The following is a 17,553-nucleotide window of genomic DNA, read 5'->3' on the forward strand; positions in this document are numbered from 1 at the left end:
ACTAAGTCAGCGCATTTTCTTCCGATCAATGAAAGGTATTCATTGGAAAAGTTAGTTAAGTTATACTTGGATGAGATAGTTACCAAACATGGAGTGCCTATTTCTATAGCGTCGGATCGAGACCCGAGATTTAATTCCAGGTTCTGGACTAAATTCCAAGAGTGCCTAGGAACGAAGTTGAATATGAGCACCGCTTATCACCCTCAGACGGATGGCCAAAGTGAAAGAACGATTCAGACCATAGAGGATATGTTGAGAGTCTGTGTTTTGGATTTTAAGGGTAATTGGGATGAACACCTACCTTTGATTGAGTTCTCGTATAATAATAGTTACCATGCCAGCATTGGGATGCCCCCTTACGAAGCTTTGTATGGACGAAAGTGTAGATCACCGTTGTATTGGGATGAGGTAGGAGAAAAGAAAGTGTTAGGTCCTGAGTTGGTTCAGCAAACTAGAGATGCCATAGTGTTGATACGGAAAAGGTTGGAAGCAGCCCAAGATAGACAGAGAAAGTATGCAGATTTGCATAGGAAAGATATGGACTTTGAGATAGGAGCTCTGGTGTTACTAAAGGTATCACCTTGGAAAGGGTTAGTACGATTTGGTTAGAAGGGTAAACTTAGCCCTAGATTTATAGGACCCTTTGAGGTTTTGAAGAAAGTACGAAAGGACGCTTATGAGATAGCGTTACCACCGCAGTGGCAGCACATTCATAATGTGTTCCACGTGTCTATATTGAAGCCCTATGTCCCTAATTTGAATCAAGTCATAGAATACGAACCGATTGAGCTTCAACCAGATTTTTCCTATGTGGAACAACCGGTCCAAATGCTAGACCGTAAGGAACGAGTCCTTAGGAATAAGTCGATTCCTATAGTAAAAGTTTTGTGGATAAATCCTCGAGTTGAAGAGTCTACTTGGGAATTAGAGTCAGACATGCTTGATAAATATCCTCATTTGTTTAGCTAAGTCAGATTCTGGGGACAGAATCTTTTTAAGGGGGAAAGGATATAACGACTCGTGTATTTTTATTTTATTTCTAATATTTGGAAGTGTAATTAAGGTTTAAGTAAATAAATAAATGTGTGTATTGGTTTTGGCAGCAGTTATGGATTGTTATTTAATTATTTATGATTGTTGTTATGTGGGATTGAATTGTGTGATTTATTAGTGAGATATATGATTTTCTTTTGCTTATAAAGAGTGATTTTATTGTAGCTTTAATTTCATAAATACTTGGATAATTTTTAAAATTGGTTTTATAATTTTATAATTTTAATAATTATTTTTAGGACTTTATAGAATTGAGAAATCAATATTTTATTAATTATTTATTTTTTATGATTTTCTGAGTGTGTTTGGTTGTAAAATCCATATTTAATTATGGAAATCATCAAAAATTACAAAACTCATATTTTATGAAGGTTATAATATTCGGATAATTTTAAAATTATTTTGGGAATTTTTGAGATTCGTTTCACCCGCGCATCGTTTCGTTTATTCGTTAAATGCGGGCATAAATTTTGTTTCAAAATTTATTTAAAAATTGCGAAATTTATGTTTATTTAACTCGGGATATTAATAAAATTTTGAAACTAGTTTGGTGAATTTTAGAATTATTATTACCCGAAAGTTTCGCAATTTCGGGATAAAATCCGGGCGTGTAAATGAAAAGCTGGATACGTAATATAAGTTTACAAATACGTGGCAACACCGGGACACTTGTGTTGCTACGTGTGCTGTTCAGAGAATTTTGCAGTTCAGTTTTTTATTATTATTTTGTTTACTTCTCTCTTCTTCCTCCTTATCCCTCCATCTCTCTCTCAATCTCTCGCTATCTCCTCTCGATCTCTCCTGTTATCTCTGTATTTTCTTTACTCTCCTCCCCTCTTTTTCTTTTCTTCTCCTTCGTCTCTTCCGCCTGTTGTTTCCTGAGTCGCCGGGATTCAATTCATCCGCCTCGCTCCATTCTTCCGGTAGTAATTACCGCTCTATCTCTCCTTTTTCTGATATGTGTGTGTACAATCATATATATGTGTGTACCTGTGTGTGTAAGTGGGTGTGAGTCTGTGTGTGTTCTGCGCGGTGGCGCGTGTGTGTTGGTGCGGCTGTGCATAGTGTTGTGCGGCTGTGTTCTTTATTGTTGGGTTGGTTCTATGGGCTTGTTCCTTTCGGGCCTGACAGTTGGGCCTTGTTGGGCCTTCTCTGTTGGGCGGAGTTGAGCAGTTGGACTTGGTTGTTACAATTTTTAATTTCGATTCCCTTTTTCTGCAGGAATTATTGAGTAAAATTTGTGATATTACTAATTCGCGTGGGAAATTATTTTTAATAAATCGGTGGAATTTACTTGGATACACGAATATTTCGGGCACCAATAATTTTTGCCGTCGTACCGCGATGACTCGTTACGAGCGGACGATGGACGGTGATGACGCTGTTCTGAGTCCTAAACTTTATAAATAATTAAGATGATTCGTATAAAATGTTTCGAAAGTAAATTGTGTGTGAATATGGAATTGGTATAGGAATGAAAATGTGGATTGTTGTGGATTATTGACGTCGATTGTAACCGACGGGTAGTCGTATAAATAAATAAGATGCTGCCAAAATTTCCTAAAAATATATATTCGTAAATGTACGTATTTATATTATACGTGTTACCCCTAACAATATTCCGACTACGTGACTATATGATTATGTGTATAATAATAATACGAGTCGGGTTATCGGATTGAGTTGTTAGAATATGAGGATATCAAGCATGTCGGTATAACTGATTAGGGTATTCTGTATTTGTAGATTCCGATCGAGTTTTTTCAGGATTAAAGTCAATGTGAAAGCTACCTAGGGTTTTGTAAAGCGTTGCAAGGCAAGTACCTCTGACCATTCTTTTATGGTTCAGTACGTATGAATAGCTAAATGTTTTATTCTCGTAATGGAACAGAAACGTTTTAAGTTACGTATCCCCTGTATTTGAAAATGTTGTTTAAAATTATGTTTTGGGGAAAAGTAACTTCTGAAAACACCTATCTCTAAACGTGATTTAAATGAAAAGAGGATTTGAAGAGTGTGCTGTGACAGAATTGATTTTGAAAAAGAGATAGGTAAAAGTGATTTTGAAAACTGGATAAAACGATCAGATATGGGATACATTGGGGCAAGAGTAGGTCTATTGAGGTGGTGTAAGAGGCTAATTCAGTTGCGCGCACTGTATAACCGATTAGTCCAGCAGGTCAGAGACCTAACTAGTCTCTGAGTTCCGGAACAGGTAAATGCGATGGCAGTTGTAGCCGTCTGGTGTTGATAGCCTGATCAGCTGTCTTCACATATCCGCTACGTATTTGATTTGGATTTGTGATTCCCGTAAGGGCATGAGTAATTGATACAGCGGTTTTATAAATGTGATTAGCATGCTAAAATTGGACTCTGGTATTTTTACAGCACACTGCTATGTTGTTTTGATGAAGCATGCTAGTTCGTGATGTCTAGTTATCTCTGATTTTTATTATAAAATGTTGATATCCTGATTACAGTTCTGTTCCCATTATTGTTACATTACTGTTTTATTCTGTTATTCATATTTTGGTACTGCTGAGCAATTCTGCTCACCCTTGCAAACTGTTATGTATATCTCGCAAATGCCTAGAAGATCAGTCAGACCGACCCATGTTCCCGCCCCTACTGGACCCGGCTCCCCTGAGGTAGTTTGTATCAGGCCATGAGGTCTGATGAGTTGCTGAATAAAGTTTGTGTGTGTTAGATGTTGAATAAAGAGTTTGTAATATGGAGAACCTGAATTATACTTGAACCTGGATCAGATCTTGGTTTGGGGTCAAGTTAGTATATTTTAATAATAATCTTGTTATTTATATTTTGGTAGTTGTGTTTGGTGACGTCAACTCCTGACCCCGGGGTTGAGGCCGTCACAGTAATCTTGGTAACAAAAGACAATTTTCTGGAAAGAAGGATAGTGGTCAACATAAATGACTCAGGGGTAGACAGGTGTATGTAGGTGTCCCTCAACTATCTTATCTCTAGGAGGACATCTGAGTTAGATATTCTAATAAGCAAAGTCAGAATGGTGATTCATGAAGACACGCTCTTGCTAACAGAACTGAAGAATGCTCAAGTGGCTGCTTTTCCTGAAGCATACCTACAACCAAGCAAGGGAGTGGCATACATCTGTCCTACCACTAAACACTTCAAACACTTCCACATTCCCAAGCAGTGTGTCAAGGCCAACAAGAAGCTTATCATGACTCTGGAAACTGAGTTGAAAGTAAAGATAAATAAGGCTGTTGAGGATGAAGAGATAATTAAGCTGTTGGGGAGATATCTAAGGAATGTTGAAGCCAACTTGCCTAAAACTCAAATCAACAAGGATAATTTGGATGATGTTGAGCAAAAGAAAGATGATCAAAAACCTTCTGGCTCAAATCCAAGTCAATCCTCTAAGGCAGCTAGAAGCAAGGATGAAAAGAAGAAGGATTATGAGAAGAAGAAAGGGGATGAGAAAATAAGAAAGAAGAAACAAGATGGTTCAGGATCACAACCACGACAAACCCTAAATATCCAAATTAAACAAGCTAAACCTTCTGTGCCAACAAACTCCAACATCAAACCACCTCATACCTCTAAGCCTAAATTCCTTTACAAGCAAACTGCCAACACCCTTCTAAAAATACCAATCACCTCAAGCCAAACAACTCTCAAGAAAGTCACAAACCTACCTTCTGCAAAGCCATCATTCAAGGTCAACTACGAGTCTGTTGGGAGGAAACCAAAGAAAGCTAAGCCTACATAAAAAGTGGAAGTCACTGAAAGAGCCATTTGGAATTGTTTCAAGCAAAATGATTTTCTACCTCTAAACTGGTGCATCTCAGATGAAGATTATTTTCAACAACTAGCTGAGGAAATAGTTAGAGTCTGGGTCGTAACACTAAGGGAAGCAAGAATCTATTAAGAAGACGGGTCTTTCACATTTCTTGGCTACAGCTTAATGGACTCTCTCTCTCTCCCACAAAAATCAAGTGAGTGATAACTTTACTAAAGGATAAGGATATTGCTACAAGAGCATGGAGATCAGTTTTGGCTGAATGGTTGATTGAAAGGGAGGAAAGAAGAGCAAGGAATAAAGCTGAATCTGAGGAGAGGATAAGGAAATATAATGAGGAGATTGAAATGTACATGAAAAGATCAGAAGAACTCAAGGCCAAAGGAAAGAGCATAAATTTTAAGGATGGAAAGTTTCTAAATATCAAAGTAAGCAAATTCACAAGATTTAGGATTGATTTATTAAATGGTTATCCAAAGACAGATAGACTCAAACTTGTGGAAGCTCTAAGTGAGACACCAATCATAGAAGAACTTGAAATTCTTGTTTACTTAAAGGATCTCATTAGAGAAGAAACAGAAGCAAAAACAGTTTTTACCTGATGCTTGTAACTATTTAAACTCTGTAAATCACCTAATGTATAAATGTTGCAATTTTGTCAAGTTTTATGTATTAGTCTTATTTTCAATTGTAGCTTGGGGTTAGTCTTGTTAACATGCATGAAGTTGTGTTAAGCAATCTTCTCACAAATTGGGGGAGATTATTGTGCAAGACATGCATGTACTATAACAAGACTAAGTCAAATTGACAACCCTAAGTAAGTTGTATTGTTATCTTAGTTTGCATTTTGTATTGTAACATTTAAAGTCTGTAAAAATAATCAAGGGCGGACTGAAGTCTTTTTCTGTAAATAGTATCAAGCCTAAGAATTTTATCTGGAATAAGATCAAGAAGATCATGCCTTAGAAGAATTATGAAGAAGCTTGAAGTTGAATTGAGAAAAATGTTCTAAGTCAAGATCTCTACAAGTCACATATTTAGTGTTATAGAGAAGTCATTCGAGAACTCCGGAATGACTTATAGAGAAGTCGGGAAAGCTACTAGAGAACTTAGAGATATCGACAAGCCAAATTGAAGACATGAAAATTGGAGATATCGACAAGTCATTTCTTCACTAGAGAACTCAGAGTTATCAACAAGTCAAATATCACTCGAGAACTCTGAGATATCGACAAGTCAAATACCACTAGAGAACTCTGAGATATCGACAAGTCAAATATCACTAGAGAACTCTGGGTTATCGACAAGTCAATTAGTCACTAGAGAACTCAGAGATATCTATAAGCCACAATGAAGACATGGAGTTGAGAGATCTCGACAAGCTAAATTCTCTTATAGAGAACTCAGAGATCTCTATAAGTCAAAGCAACTATAGAATAATGAGAGATCTCGATAAGCCAATATACTCATCAAGATTTCAAGTTTTCTTTATAACAAACTGGAGATCTCGAGGTAAAACTTAAAGTACAAAGTGAAGACCAGTTCAATATCCAAGTTTAACAATCAACAAACAATCTAGTCATTTGGATTAACAAGTCTACAAAAAGCAGCTTGAAGAGTACAAGATCAAGAGTGAAGATTAACTGAAAAAGGAAGATCAAAGTAAAACAGTATGCAAAGATATGCTAAGCCAGAAATGGGAGATATGCTTTTCCTAAAATAGAATGATTAGTGAGAGCTTACTAAAGTGAATAACATCTCTTATTACACACTATGTAAACCAGTAGTTAACTATCATATAAAATTAACACTGGTCCTTTGTTAGCAGTAACAATTTAGATCAAAAAAATCATGTATTCTCTCAAGGAAGAAGCTAAGCTCTTTACCAACAAAGAGCCTAGAAATTTTGTAGCAAAACATTCTTAATTTTAATGGAAAATTAAGTGGGTTTTGAAAGATCTGTGTTCTTTACTGTTACTGTTTAATTTCAGTTTTAACACATTTTACTACAAGATTTGATTTACTTTATCACAACCATAAACACTTCAAGAAAAAGCTAGAAAAACATAAAAACACTTTAACCCCCCTCTGTGTGTAATTCATTACCTAACAAAGAAGTATTGAGCCATGAACAAGAAGAGTTGACCGGAGAAGACATAGGGAGTCAAAAGGATGATAAAGGAATCCTAAGGTTTTCTTTCAGGATATGGATACCCAACGTGGCTGAGTTGAAGGATGAAATTCTTCGAGATGCTCAAAACTCCAAATACTCAATTTATTCGGGAAGTACGAAGATGTACAGAGATCTAAGATAAAACTTTTGGTGGTCAAGTATGAAGAAAGATATTGCAGAATGGGTAAGTAAGTGTTACACTTGCCAAAGAGTCAAAGCAGAACATCAAAGGCCCAGTGGATTGATATATCTATTGGACATTCCACAATGGAAGTGGAAACATCTTGCAATGGATTTTGTAGTTGGATTACCGAGGACCAATGCAAATCATGATTCTATTTGGGTCATTATTGACAGATTTACTAAGTCAGCACATTTTCTTCCTATTAACGAGAGATTCTCATTGGATAAATTGGTTCAGTTGTACTTGAAGGAAATTGTGATTCGACATGAAGTTCCAGTATCTATAGTTTCAGATAGAGATGCTCAATTTAATTCATGGTTTTGGAAAAGTTTTCAAGATTTTATAGGAACAAAGCTAAATATGAGTACCGCATATCATCTGCAGACAGATGGTCAAAGTGAAAGGATAATTTAAACTATTGAGGACATGTTAAGGGTATGCGCTCTAGATTGTTAAGGAAGTTGGGACGAACATTTACCTTTAGTTGAATTCTTCTACAACAACAGCTATCATGCAAGTATTGAAATGCCGCCATATGAAGCTTTGTATGGTAGAAGATGTGGATCTCCAATATATTGGAATGAAGTTGGTGAAATGAAGATTTTGGGTCCAGAATTGACCCAACAGACAAAAGAAAAGGTTGAACTCATTCGGAAAAAATTAGTGAAAGCTCAAGATCGACAACACAAGTATGCTGATCCTGCCAGAAAATATATTGAATTTGAAGTTGGAGAAGAAATACTATTAAAGATTTCAACTTAGAAGGGTTTATCCATATTTGGAAAAAAGGAAAGTTCAGTCCACGTTATATTGGACCTTTTGAGATTTTAAGGCGTGTTGGAAAGGCCGCTTACGAGCTAGCTTTACCACCACACAAGCAGCATATCCATGATGTGTTCCATGTGTCAATATTAAAACATGATTTTCCTGATTCCAATCATGTGATAGAATATGAGCCAATTGAGATCCAGCCAGACTTGTCTTTTATATTCTATACATATTTTTGTGATATACAAAATAAATATGACATGTTAATTAAATTAAAATGTTTATTGCCATGATTTAATGTGTGTTAGATATTAATTGCAGTCATGCACGGATCTATATATTTTTCGGATATTCATTACATATTTAAAATGCAATTGTATGACCCGATACGCAATCTAGGTGCGTGCCAAATTACGTTTCTTCCGTATTACGTGTTAGAACTCGTTTTGTGTGCATTTGCATATACTATATTTTTTTTAGGGTTTACTTTGAAATTATAAAGTATTTTGGTTTCGTAAAAATTATCGGACCGTGACCCGACTGGGACGTAAAAACCCATAAAATTTGTAATATTTTTAGAAAATCAAAGACTCTTCAAACAGTCTGTGTTTTCATATTTTTGAAATATACGTGTTTTTTGGGGAATTTGATATAAATATTGTAATTATCTATAAATTATATTTTAATAAGCATTTCCCCATAAATTGTTATCTTCGGGCGTGTAATTTTAAATAATAAGAATAAAGGTACCGTTTCACGTTTTATCGGGACCGTTTGTGTAAATATATATAGGTCTCATACTTATCTAATTTCAGCCAGCAGTAATCAGAAACAGAATGATAATTATATGAAGTTTTCTTTATATTTTTATTTTTAAAATTCCGAATTCAAAGATTTACACTTTCTGATCAAACCGTTAAGCTGTTGATTATGATCTTGATACCGTATCGAAGCTCTCGACGAGACGGTCGTATCCATACCAAAATCTTCGTCTAAGGTTGATTATTTCTCAATTTTAATTTACATATTTTTCTTTAAAATTCATTTTTGAATTTGATTGATTGTTTGGATGTTTTAATGATTGATTATGATTCCCGCGGTTATAAGGATCAATTTCATTTATAGATTTCATGATTTTGATTTAGTTTTGATTAAAACCAAGTTTTGTTTTTTATTCAATTTTCAATTCAATTTTTAGGACTGTTCTTAAGTTTATGATTGTGTTTTATTACATGAATAGATTGCACGTGTTCTAAGCTTTAATTTGATATATAAAACATCTGATTTGGTTGAGAAATGATGAAAAATGAAGTTCAGCCGGAGTTTGATCGGAGTTGGTTTGATTTTGGTCGGGAATTGAGTTCCCGAGGTTAAATGATGTTAGTAATAGCGGAATCATGTTCCTGAAAGGATTTGGGGGTGTTATTTGAGTACACGAGTTACGGGACATGTTTCTACGAATCATGATCTAGTACTATTACAGTGGCTGATCAACATGTGATAGTATGTCCGTCAGATAAATATTCCAATCTAAAAACTTTTTTTTACTATTTATAGCTTATTCTAGCTTCAGTTATTGTTCATATAATACTGTTGTTATCATTTCAAGCACACATATCCTGCTGAGCATTTCATCGCTCATATTTATTTTGTTGTGTTGATCTTTAAGACAGGGCGAGTGATGCCTTGCATGCTTCATACCGCTAGGAAGAGGATGCCTTCTGAGCATCCTCAGATTTTCAGGTTCCAGATGTCTCAACAGGTAGGAGTTAGAGGGAAGTGTTGTTTGTACATTAGATGTACATTAGATGTGTGCAATATAACAATAATAAAAGTGAATTGGGTTTGTAGAACTTATCTAGACTTTTTAAGTGTTAGTATAACTTCATGTAGATGTTATTCTAATCAGGTTTGTAGTTGTAATAAATCATGGTTTGTTTTAGTATTTGTTTCATATCATAACATGTGCTCGATCCTTATGCATGTAAGGATCATATTTTATATTTTGTTCCGTTGTGTATATTATTTTATTATTTAGCAGTTAGTGACTCCCAAATGTAGACCTCGAATTTTGAGGGCGTCACAAAATAACTTTCAAATTTTGAAATATTATAAATTATTGTGTGATATATTTTGCAATATATATATATATAATAAAAATGAATACTAACTTGAGCTTATTATTTGAATTTCAAATGTAATCATAACAATATACTTGATAGGGATAAATAAATTATGCTTGTATAATTAAATACTGCATTAATTGTACAAGCTGTGGGCTGCTAGGCCCAATAAAAAGATATATGATACTCAGACCAGAAAGGTTAAGCCTGATGGACCAGATCAGGCCTGGTGGAATAAAAAAGGCCCAAAAGCTCTGATTATTAATTAATTTTGTAATTAATTAATAAGGGACAAATCAGATGTTGAAAAGAGTCCCGATAAGGATATAAATCCTTGGAGATTAGCCTCAAGGGGACCTAAAAGGATAAGGAATCAGTTTCCTACTATCTAGGACTCCAAAGTCCATTCTAATTATGAGACTTGCCCACCAAGTCTCCTATACCAAGTCCAATTCAAGGACTCCCAACATCTATATAAGGGGTCTCACCCCCACCAATCAGAACTACATTTTTTGGCTTGATTCTCTAATTCACAGAGATACGTAGGCATCTCGTAAAGGCAGATTGAGTCACGAAACACGAGAGCAGCCATTAAAGGCCTTGAGCTCCCGAATCTTAGTATTAAATACAGCAAGTAATAACCTTAGTTTTTTATCCATAACATTTGGCGCCGTCTGTGGGAATCACAACAACAACCATGGCGAGAACACGGAGAACAATTGGAGCTCTAGAGGAAGGAACACCATTAGAGACAACCCAGGTGATTTCATCAACCGTGGAGGTTCCTCCCCATTCAACTTATGCATCTACTCAGGAGGAAGCCCAGACAGGGGCAACTCAACCCCAGCTACAAGGGACAACTCCCCCGATTCAAGGTACGAATCCTCAAGTTCAACAAATACATATACCTGTGAATTCTCGACCCGTCGGGTATGAATATTCAACTATTGTTACTACTAACCCCCCTTATGGGATGCCCCTTCACCCTGAGGTTGGAGGAAGTGGATATACTGGGCGAAGCGAAGCACGAGGGCGGTCGCCCCCCTATATACGAGGTTTGGATCCTATCCCTGAGGATCGGGAATTTTCTGGTCCATACACTGAGAGAGACTCCGAATCTTCGGATGATGAAGTGGCCCCGAGAAGTCCTGGAAAAGAGCCAATGGCCGATGGAAGGCAACGCCCCCAAAGCACCCCAGGGGCGAATCCCCAAGAAGTGCAGGAAAAGATCAGGGCTCATGAGGCTGAAATCCAAAGGCTGAGGCGTGATTTGGAGGCTCACCAAGCCACCAGACCCCACATACCTCCTAGGGGGAGAAATCCTCCTCCTATCAAAGACCTGGATGGTCCGGTAAGAAGAAGGGCTGCTGTCCCAAGAACTGATCCAAGCAATCTCCTTCCCCTTGGAGATCCTGATGATCCAACTCCACCCTTCACAGAAGAGATAATGAATGCCCATATCTCAAGGAAATTCAAGATGCCCACTATCAAAGCCTATGATGGCACGGGAGACCCCGCTAATCATGTTAGGACATTCTCTAATGCACTGCTGCTGCAACCCGTGAATGATGCTATAAAATGTCGGGCATTCCCTCAAACCCTGTCGGGTATGGCTCAAAGATGGTACAGTCGCCTACCCCCAAATTCTATTGGATCATTCAGAGAATTAAGTCAGGATTTTATTAAGCAATTCATCAGTGGAAGAGTCCATGAGAAAAGTTCAGCATCTCTTATGAGTCTTGTGCAGGGAGCTAAGGAATCCTTAAGAGATTACCTGAATCGTTTTACAAAGGAGGCTTTAAAAGTCCCAGACCTTGATGATAAGGTAGCCATGATAGCACTGCAACAAGGAACTAGGGATGAGTTTTTCAAGATGTCATTGGCCAAACGACCCCCTGAGAGCATGTTGCAGCTCCAAGAGAGGGCAGGGAAGTATATCAAGGTTGAAGAAAGTATGAGGAAGACCGTAGTAAGTAATGAGCCCACTGGAGGCAAGAAACGAAAAACTGATTTGGAGTATATCGCTAAGGACAAATATCCTAGAACCGAACAAAACCCTGATTCAACCCCCAAGAAGGGAGGACCTGGGCAAAAGTTCACTAAATACGCTAAGCTAAATGCTCCCAGAAGTCAGATTTTGATGGAAATTGAGAAAGACAGAGATATTCGCTGGCCTAAGCCCTTGAAGGCTGATCCCGCCAAGCTAGATAAGGGTAAGTATTGCAGGTTTCACAAAGATGTTGGCCATGACACCGATGAGTGTAGGCAATTGAAAGATGAAATTGAGTTTTTGATTCGAAAAGGAAGATTGAACAAGTATACTGGAGATGGAGGGGACAGAAATAATAATGGAAGGAAGAACTTTGAAGATCGTAGGAGGGACCAAGACGATCAGGGGCGAAACCCCCAGCCTAGAGGACCAGTTATAAACACCATTTATGGAGGGCCGAGACCTCGAGGGCCTGTGATAAACACGATCTTTGGAGGTCCAACTGCTGCTGGATTGTCCAAAAATTCCAGAAAGGCATATACTAGAGAGGTTATGCATATTGTTGGAGAAGCCCCGAAGAGGGCCAGGACAGAAGTAACATTGGCTTTTGATGATTCCGACCTAGAGGGTGTGAAGTTTCCCCATGACGACCCGCTGGTCATAACACCAATAATAGGAAATAGCCCGGTTAAGAGGGTCCTTGTGGATAATGGTGCTTCTGTGGATATCTTGCTCCACGATACCTTTCTAAGGATGGGGTATAACGACTCCCAGTTAACACCAACCGACATGCCGATATATGGATTTGCTGGAGTAGAATGTCCTGTAGAAGGGATAATCAAATTGCCAACCACCATAGGTACGGAGCCAAGGCAAGCAACGCAGATGCTGGATTTCGTGGTGGTAAAGGCTAGTTCAACTTATAATGCTATCATGGGGAGAACAGGGATACATGCCTTCAAGGCAGTCCCCTCTTCCTACCATTCAGTCATGAAGTTTCCCACCCGAAACGGGATTGGAGAAGAGAGAGGAGATCAAAAAATGGCTAGAAGCTGTTATGTGGCCTCTTTGAGGGCAGATGGAGTCGGGGGGCAGGTTCTTCCTATTGAAGATATGGATGTTCGAGAAAATGATGAGAATAGAGGAAGGCCAGCAGAAGAATTGGTTTCGGTTCCTTTAGACCCCGAGAATCCTGAGAGGACGACTTTCATTGGAGCCACATTAGAGGAGCCCCTTAGAGGGAAGTTAGTGAAATTTTTGCAAGAAAATAGTGATGTGTTTGCATGGTCAGCAGCTGATATGCCAGGCATAGACCCGGAGTTAATTACTCACAAGCTAAACGTAGATCCAAGCCGGAAGACAGTGAAACAAAAGAAAAGAATTTTTGCCCCGGAAAGACAAGAGGCTATAAAGCAGGAAGTGGAAAAGCTCTTAGAGGCTGGTTTCATTGAGGAGATTCAATTTCCGGAGTGGTTAGCAAACCCTGTAATGGTGAAGAAGGCTAATGGAAAGTGGAGGATGTGTATAGACTTCACCGATCTGAATGATGCATGCCCCAAAGACTGTTTTCCGCTGCCTAGAATTGATACTTTGATTGATGCCACCGCTGGACATGAGATGCTGAGTTTCATGGATGGGTTTAGCGGATACAACCAGATCAAAATGCATAAGGATGACATTCCAAAGGTATCATTTATCACTGACTTTGGTGTTTATTGTTATCTTGTTATGGCATTTGGTCTCAAGAATGCAGGAGCCACCTATCAAAGGTTGGTGAATAGAATTTTTAAGGATCTTATTGGTAAGACTATGGAAGTCTATGTTGATGACATGTTAGTCAAGAGTCTAGTAAAGACTGATCATATAGCCCATTTAAGGAAAGCTTTTGAGGTCCTGAGGTACCACAAGATGATGTTGAATCCGACGAAGTGTGCTTTCGGAGTAGGATCTGGAAAATTCTTGGGATTGATGGTCTCGAAGAGGGGAATTGAGGCAAACCCTGATAAAATAAAGGCAATCCTGGACATGGAACCCCCCAAAACTGTCAAGGATGTTCAGAAGCTCACAGGAAGGGTTGCTGCGTTAGGACGATTCATCTCCAAGTCAGGAGACAAGTGCTTGTCATTTTTCAAGTCACTAAAGAACATCAAAGACTTTGTATGGAGTGAGGAAAATCAGAAGGCATTTGAAGAGTTAAAGAAGTATATGGCCCAGGCCCCGTTGTTGGCCAAGCCAGTTCTGAGTGAAATTTTATTCTTGTACTTGGCTGTTTCAGAGAGCGCCTTGAGCGCGGTTTTGGTTAAGGAAGAACTGAAAGTCCAGAAACCCGTATACTATGTCAGCAAAATTTTGCATGGTGCTGAGTTGAATTATTCAACTATAGAGAAGTTTGCTTTAGCCTTGGTAATGGCTTCAAGAAAGCTGCGTCCTTATTTTCAAGCTCACCAGATTAAAGTGCTAACAAATCAGCCACTGAGAAATATCATTCACAGTCCCAAGGCAAGTGGGAGACTGATTAAGTGGGCAATAGAGTTGGGAGAGTTTGATCTCAAGTATAAGCCACGTACGGCTATAAAAGCCCAGGAACTAGCTGACTTCGTGGTGGAATGTACCATACCCAACCAAGAAGTCGGGGGGCAGGAAGATACCATACCTCAAGACAAGGGAGTCGACAATGGGGACAGGAAGAAGAATGACAAGGAGAAAGAATATTGGGTTCTCTATTTTGATGGAGCATCAAAAACAAATTCTAGTGGAGCAGGGTTGGTTTTGCAAAGCCCTGATGGGTTCTTAATTGAGTATGCGATGAAGCTAGATTTTCCAACCACAAACAATGAGGCAGAGTATGAAGCCCTGATAGCTGGCCTTGGTCTAGCTGGGACACTTAGAGTCAAAAACTTAAAGGTCCGTGGAGACTCGAAGCTGATCATATCCCAGGTAAAGGGAGAATTTGAGGCAAGGGATGATACGATGGCTAAGTATGTCCACCTAGTAAGGGCTGTGATGACCCAATTTAATGAGTGCCATATTGAACACATTCCAAGGGAAGAAAATGTTAAGGCAGATGCGCTATCAAAGTTCGCTTCGTCTGAGATTGAAGAAAGTTCAGGAAGTGTGTACTTCCGTGTTTTGAAGACACGAAGCATAGATGTTAAGCTGCTGGCTCCCATAGGCTTGGGGACGTCATGGATTGATCCCATCAAGGCTCACATTCAGACCGGTTGGTTGCCAAGTGATGCAACTGAAGCACGGAAGTTAACTGTTCGGGCACTAAGGTACTCTTTGATAGATGGGATTCTTTACAAAAGATCTTTCGTGGTTCCCTACTTGAGGTGTCTCAGGCCCGATGAGGCACGCTTGGCTCTTGAAGAAGTGCATGAAGGTATTTGTGGACAACACTTGGGGGGCAGGGCCTTGGCTCATAAGATAACTCGTTTAGGCTTCTATTGGCCAGAAATGATGGCTGATGCCAAAGAATATGTGAAGAAGTGTGATCGCTGTCAGAAGCATGCACCAGTTGTTAGACAACCCCCCGAGATGCTGACCTCTATCAACTCGCCTATTCCCTTTGCCATGTGGGGGATGGATATTCTAGGGCCTTTTCCTATGGCCACGGCACAAAGGAAATTTCTGATTGTAGCCATTGATTATTTCACCAAGTGGATCGAAGCCAAATCCTTGGCCAAAATCACAACTAAGCAGGTTGCACAATTCCTGTGGGAAAACATTATGTGCTGATATGGAATTCCCCGTATCCTCGTCACTGACAATGGAACACAATTCAACAATGAGGAATTCAAGAAGTATTGTGAAGAAAATGAAATTGAGTTACGATTCACCTCTGTGGCTCACCCGCAAGCCAATGGGCAAGCAGAGGTAGCAAATCGGATAATCCTGGATGGACTAAAAAAGAGGATTGAGAAGTCGAGAAATAATTGGGTGGATGAGATACTTCCAATATTATGGGCCTATAGGACTACCTGTAGAGTCACGACAGGAGCAACTCCTTTCATGTTGGCATATGGGGCAGAAGCAGTAGTTCCCGTGGAGATATCGCATTCCTCTCCAAGGATTCAGACTTTCAATGTTGTAGAAAATGAGGAAGGGCAGAGGTTAGCCCTGGATCTAATTGATGAAGTGCGAGATGAGGCACATGCCAAGATAGTAGAATATCAGAAAAAGGCTTCATTCTATTACAACCTAAGGGTTAAAGAGAGATTTTTTAAACAAGGAGATCTAGTCTTGAGAAAAATAAAGGCTTCTGGTGTTGGACAGAAAGGAAAGCTTGCCCCAAATTGGGAAGGGCCGTACAGAGTCAAGAGCGTTCAGGGTAGAGGAACCTACAAGCTGGAAACTATGGAAGGTTTTGAAGTCCCGAGGACCTGGCACGCACAAAACCTGAAGGTTTACTACGTGTAAGATAGGTGAAGTACGATTCTCACTTGTCATTGACAAGTAGGTTTAAAAGCACCATGAAGCTTTGCTTGCGTAGGATTTTATATTCCAGTAGAATTTACATTGTCTAGTTATTGTTGATTAGGGTCGAACCCCTGCTGTGTAAGGTTTTGGAAAACCAGACTTCATATTAAAGAGTTTGAAATTATTTCTATCTAAGGATGTTTAAAGTTCAAATGCGTATTAAGATTGTAAAGTTAAAATAGAAAAGCAACGTATAAAACATAACCCCAAAGGGTAACAAGTTCTTATATAAATAAAGTTCAAAAAGAAGATATACAAAAAGCTAGGCCTTGGAAGGCTGAGATTCCTCAGAACCACTATCCGAAGTCTCTTCGGAAGTTTCAGTCGTTTCTTCGGACGTCTCGGTCGTCCCCTCCGAAGTCCCTGTAGAAGTTCCCTCGGCAGAAGATGATGGCTGTTGAGGCGCTGCTTTGGGAGATTCTTCCACCCTGGCCTTCTTAGCGACAGGCTCGAATTCCTCCTCGGAGGAATCTTCCTCCTCTCCATCCTTGATCATGCCAGCAAGCTTTTCAGTAACACCTCCAAGCTCTGGAACCCACACTGGGCAAGGAAAGGGCGACTGCTCAAGGACCTCGGGAAACTCATCCTGGATGGCCTCCACAGCAGCGTCCCAGCCTTCCTTATAGCTAACAGGATGAAGAAGGGCGTCATGCTCCACCATCAAGTCTTTGAATTCTTGAGTGTCCATCCAGCCATCAAAGGCTTTTTCCTTCTGCGCCTTCAAGATGACATTTTCAGCCCGGGCCGTCTCCAGGTCAGAAGTGGAAGAGGCCAATTGAGCTTCAAGGGCCTCAATTTTTTGATTGGCCTCCTCCAACTTCTTGTTGGCATCTTCCAGGCTAACCTTCCAAGCCTTGGCTTGGTGAATTGCCCCTTGAAAATGGGCGTTAGCCTGCAAGAGAAAACAGCAAAGGTTTAGAAAAGAAAGAAAAGAGAATTGTAAAAGGCATAAGTAAAGTACGTACCGTCGCCAGAGCTTGGGCTCCAAACAGCTCATTCCCC

This window comes from Apium graveolens, chromosome 7 (assembly GCF_009905375.1).
Source record: "Apium graveolens cultivar Ventura chromosome 7, ASM990537v1, whole genome shotgun sequence".
NCBI lineage: Eukaryota > Viridiplantae > Streptophyta > Magnoliopsida > Apiales > Apiaceae > Apium > Apium graveolens.